Source organism: Lathyrus oleraceus, chromosome 6 (genome assembly GCF_024323335.1).
Source record: "Lathyrus oleraceus cultivar Zhongwan6 chromosome 6, CAAS_Psat_ZW6_1.0, whole genome shotgun sequence".
Taxonomy (NCBI): Eukaryota; Viridiplantae; Streptophyta; class Magnoliopsida; order Fabales; family Fabaceae; genus Lathyrus; species Lathyrus oleraceus.
The window spans coordinates 357,642,863-357,648,872 of NC_066584.1; the positions used below are offsets into that span (position 1 = coordinate 357,642,863).

Sequence of the window (6,010 nt, forward strand, 5' to 3'; positions counted from 1 at the left end):
GACACTCATCATCTGAAAGGAGGGCTGAAAAAGCAAACTCGACTTACAGGATGGGCATTCAATTCCATAAGGAAATGTGAATCTTACTCGACTGGGGAAGAAAAAGACTTCGACTGAAGATCGCATGAGATATATTATCTATTACCATCAGAACGTAGATAACATACTCGCATGGAAGATTATCCACAACCGGTTACTGGGTTAATAAAGGATAAATCAACCGAAAAGAAAGGACATCGGGATACCGGGTACTGGGTATAAAATGATGACCGATTAGAAGGAGAAACAATCATTACCAAACAAGGGTACATGAACGATGACTCGCGGGGGATGAATTGACAAGAGCAATTATCCAAGAGATATATCACCGATTACTAGGTGGTATACTAAAAAACGAAGGAATATCAATACCGGCTAATGGGTAAAGATAACCAACAAAGAGGGGATTACATCTACCGGTTACTGGGTAGAAAACCACATAAATAGGACTTACAACTACCGGTTTTGGGTAGAAAGCCACAAAATCCGTTGGGGAAAAAGACGGACAATTACTGGTTACTGAGCAATTAAGCAACTGAACCACAGGGAACTGCAAGGGAATAACAAGAAAGGAGTCCATCTAGGAACAAACTAGAAAGACACAATTAAACAAGACTCAACCCAATGAGGATATAACTCAGGGGGTGTCCTACCTCGAGAAATGAGAACACGACCTAGCAAAGCGCAATCGCACGCTCGCGATGATGGACTGAACAGAATCGCCACCGAACTTTATTTATTCCTAAAAAGGAAAGCGGAAATATCGATTAAACCCAAGAAAGAACGACAATGATTATGGTTGTCGCAACCAATATCAGGGTTCAGGAGTCGATTACGCAAGGGGAAGGTATTAGCACCCCTTACGTCCGTTGTACTCAACGGGAACCATTAGGTTAGTTGTGTGCGTTAGTGTTAGTTTGAAATGTTAGGCTTCTCAAGTTATTATGAGGGAAATAATAAATATAAGAAAGGAGAATATTTTTGGATTTTCGACGAAGGACTAAACCTAAGTTTTTTATTAGTGGGCCTGACAAGATTTACAAACATTGCTCCTACGTATCTCAACAGAGAAATCAAGGCTTACGTAGTTCTGGGTAGAAAATGTTTGTTTGTTGGTCGATTTTAGCGAAAGCTATATTGTATTAATCGAAGAAAACATTGTTTTACCCAAAACAGATGAGGAGTAGACGTATACCACACATCGAATGGATTTACAAATCAACATTCGGAAAAACGTCACTTATCTCAACTCAACAATTGTGGCCGAAGCATTGCTTTGCATCATCTCAAGACAAGATGTCTTTCATTTATGAAAAGGGTTTTATGATTAATCGCACGGCGGCGAAAAAGAGTTTAATTGGTTGGATGTATTTTGAGTAATGGCGAGAACTTGGATGAGCGAGATATCCATCTCGAATCCTGGTCTCAGGAGTGCGTGGTATCCACCACGTTCCATTTCCATCTTACTGGAAAAAGTATTTAATAAAGATTAAGTGTTTTGAGGTTTGATTGAGAAAGGGGTTTGAAGAAACCGCATTGACAATTTTAAATGATGGCGAGAGCTAAGATAGGCGAGGCATTCACCTCGAATCTTAATCTCAGGAGTGCACGGTATCCACCATGTTCCATTTCCATCTTTATTGAAAGAGGTTAAGATCGAAATTAAGTATTTTGGAGTTTGAAAGACGAGTACTTGTGACTTGCAAGCTCTTACAGCTTGGGTCTAATACTCGGGACTACGTCTGGATATTCCACCCAGGCAGTCTGTTTCTTTCCAATTTACTGAGAAAAGAAGTTTCAATACTTACAAGTGTTTTGAAGAGAAGACGAATACATAGGGCTTACAAGCTCTTACAACTTAGACCTAGCATTCAGGATTATGACTGGATATTCCATCCAGGATAATCTTTTTTCTTCATATTTTATTAAGAAAATAGTTTGAAGTGAAGTCGTGGTGAACTAGATTTTGAATCACTGGAAATATTAGTGAAGTTAGTGAGTATAATTATTTACATGTGCAGGTATGAGCATGGATATACATTAATCGACTAACAAACAACCCGATTAGCCTACTTAACAAAAAGCAGATAACTAATTAAAACTAATAATTAATTAATCAATTAAAAATATAATCAATTAATCAACTACTAATTTAAATTAATCAATAATAAATAAATAAAAACAAGCAAGTGACATAAATTGTAAAGTAGGGTATGAATAAGCACATCAGGGGTTAGGAGTAAAAGTGGGAAAATCAACATAATGGACATGGGCCATGCCCATACGAAAACATAACCCTAATTCTAAAATGATACAAAAATAACAAAAATATATAAAAGAAACACAAAAAAGGTACGAATGAAGAGGGCAACGTCTCTTATAATCACTAGCCAAACATCATTTTTTAAAATTCAAAGTCAGCTTGTAGCAAGGCGACATGTGGCAAGGATAAGACGAAATAAGAAAAACAAATTCAAAACCTCCTCTCTTAAATGATAATTTGCAGGAAAAAAAACGTGAATGAACATACGCTCTCCGTCGACTCTCTCATGGCTTTTTTCAGAAACAACAAATTCACACGCATTGCTTCAACTGTAAAAATGGAAAAATCAATTGAGCAAAACAAAATAGGGGGAAGAAACAAACAGCGGGGGTGGCGACATGTTTTCCGGCGGAAAACCAATTGATTCTATGGCGGCGGGAGGTGTCAAGGCGCGGCGGTTGTTGTTGGCTGGAAAACACGATTCTGGCGGATGGAGGAACGGTGATGGAGGTGTTGTAGCCGTGATTGACATGAGATGTTGTTCTTCAATTGCATGCGGCATTGTTGTTGCCTCTCTTGCCGTCGGTACCATACATAGAAATGTTACTACAAGTGTTTGTTGTTGTTGTTGTAAACTTTGGGGATACCGAAACAGTTAAGATTGTTAAGGTGAGACAGAAAATCAATGGTGTCTAGATCCGGATCTTCCATTGCTCAATTTCAATGTGTTTCGCTTGACTGGTCTTTTGTTGCCATCTGACTCAAGTATTACTGAGCAATGTCTGCAAGATGATGCAGAGGAACAAACACAGGATGGTTGATCAATATCTTCTTCGATATCAGAAAGTCTTTGAGCAGGACAGCAGTCTGATGTGCCTGAAGATAGACACGGGCCTTCATTACGAGCCTTGCATGCCCAACCACTGAAGAGGGTGACCAGAGCAGAATCTGCTGTTGGAGCTGCAAATTGCATGTTTCTCAGAAATATATTTGCTTCCTCTTCTGTTAAAGATTTTACCAACCATGGTAGGACTCTCTCTATCAATTTCAGAGGCATCATGCATCAGCTTTGGTACAGAAGTTCACATTGTCTTCTAAAGCTGAAGCGTTTTCTTGCAAGTGGAAGAACCTGAACCTCTTCATTATGGAAATGCCTCTGTATGGTTTCCATTATATGATCAGCATGTGAGCATAACTTGGAATAAAATTCAACTTTTGAATTAGATGTCGCTCCTTCACTTAGAATACTTTCAATCAAACACCGAAAGTCATTAAATTGGCTTTTCTCTTCAGCATGCTCCTGAAAGAAAGAAAACTCTCCATCTACCGCGGAAAAAATAACCTTGTCCTCAGCAATACTATGAAATATGCAAATGTCGGCAATGAATTGCAATCTGTCATTAAAAGATTATATGTCAGTAAAACTCCGGAATGTTGTATCCTTCTGGTCTCCACTGCTATCTCACTAAGCTCCTTTTTTATTGCATTATGCCAGAGCAATATCTCATCTATAGTGGTATGTTCCGGTGGCATCAGAAACATCTTGCATGTTTACAGAATGTTTCCTTTTTCTAGTTGTCGTGGATTTGCATACACAATTGGCTCTTCCAGCCTGATGGGTTAACGGGCTGGAACAACATACTTGAGAATGATCAGCACTACTTTGAATTTTATTAACACTACTTCTTCCTTCCATCCAAGTGAAAACAACCTTTTGAAGAAGCCTTTCCTCTGGCACAATCTTGACTAAGAAATCTCGTAAATCCTGAGATTCATCTGCTGATATAGATGTTGAAAGCCATGGAAGAAATTCTGCCATCATATTCACAGGAATACTGCAAAGAAACTGCCAAACTAAAGATGCTTGTTCCTCAAGAGAGAACTTCTCAATAAGCAGAGGAAAAACTTGTTCCTCTTCCTTTGCCAAGTGTTGACTAACTGACGTCTGTAAGGCTCCTGTGCAAGATGCTAATTCTCTTGGAAAACTTTCGTCATTCTTAATGGAAGAATTTAACAACTCAAAAAGATGATCAAAAAGATTGCTTTCACCCTTGTGCTCAAGAGAATAAGTTTTTGCAACATTCTTCACACGCCTATCTAGAGTGGGAAAAATCACCTCATCTTCAGCATTGGAGTGGTGTCTATAAATGGAACTGAGAAAACGGTAACGCTCGAATAACGGCGGCGGCGGATCCGCGGTTAAGTGCGAAATCTTGGTTGGAGGCGGTTTCCCCTTGCACGGAATTGTTCGGTGAAAATTTTAACAAATTTCTTTCTTCTTTTTGTTTCAGATTTCTAGCGTGGCAGGTTTGAAATTGAATCTGAAAAAAGGTGTGGTTGTGAGTGGTTTGCACAATGACTGTTGTGGCTAGCGGATTCGAATGCGAAGAAGGAAATAGAGGTTTCGGTGGAGGTATTGAAGGGAGTTGGAAGCGGTGGTTGTTTGGCTATGAAGGTGGATCATGTTTTAATGGTTGTGTCGAGGTTGTTGTGGACTGGTGAGTCATGACAGGAAGTGCTTATGAGCCATTTTTCAGCATCATCCCATTTGGAAGGAAAACTCTTTCTTGGAAGATTGATTCTTCCAACAATGGAAGAAGATGGAGAAGAGGTGAAGCTGAAAAGTGGTATACCTGGTGTTGAAGGAGGTTCTAGTTTTCTCAGGTGTGTTGAAGAATCATTGATGAATCTAGTGTTTTCTGCATTTGGTTTTGGTAATGGGAAAGATTTGACAAACTCAGAAGTTTCTCTTAGGTTAAGCTTGCAAAGTGGATCAATGAAATCATCAACAAAAGGGTTGTTGTTGGTGTAACGGTCCTTGTTTTTTTGCATACATGTTTTGAAAGGTTGGTTTGTGGAATCAGAAAAGAAGATGGTTAAGAAAAGGAAGAAAAAGAGATGGTGTTGTGGTGCAAAGACAGATGAAGGTTGTTGAGTGAGTTTATATTGGTAGGGAGGTCCATAGCCTTATTTTTGGGGTCACTGTTTTCTAAGGAGGGAAGTTACTTTGACTAGTCTGGTTGCTGTTGGAGGTGGGATTTTGGGGGAGCGGAGGTTTTGTTAAGGTTGGAGAGATGATTTTTAGTGGTGGTATGAAGTTAGCACCGTGAGGGAGTATGCAACAATGAAGCAAGAAAATAAAGGATGGTGAAGGGTTATTTTTATAGGGTGTTGTTATTGTGTTAACTATTTTCCTCTCTCATTTTATGATAAGGAAGGAAGATAAAGGTGTTTTGTTGTGTAGCATGGCTATGGTGTGTCACGAGACAAAATGTTACATGGAGAAGGAAGATTCTTCTTTTCTCACCAACTGACCAACTTATCTTAATCTTTCTTTTCTCTTTTGGGATTTCAAATTGAAATATGAGATAGAGTTGTAGCAATTGGATGCAATGCAAATATCATAAATGTCCTTGTGAATTTTTTTTGTGAATTAAAAAAAAGTTTAAATTATTCAAAACAAATAAATTTAAAAATAAAAATAAATAAATATTAAATCAACATAATAAAATTGAAATGAAAATATGACTAATCCTATTTATTTATTTTATGAACATATTGATAAAATACAAAAATAAAATGACTCCAAAATGAATAAAAATCAGACGTAAAATTATAAAATGAATGCACAAAAATGATTAGTGTAAAATAAACCTCTCGAAAATATACAGCGTTTGAGCCAATTTTGAAATGGAAAACGCCCGGTTA

General features: G+C 38.1%; 1 pseudogene; it reads right to left on the reverse strand.

Moving 5' to 3' along the window:
- Nucleotides 1–2,392: 2,392 nt before the first annotated feature.
- LOC127095621 (zinc finger protein BRUTUS-like) lies at nucleotides 2,393–4,553 on the reverse strand (annotated as a pseudogene).
- Between the last annotated feature and the right edge of the window lie 1,457 nt (nucleotides 4,554–6,010).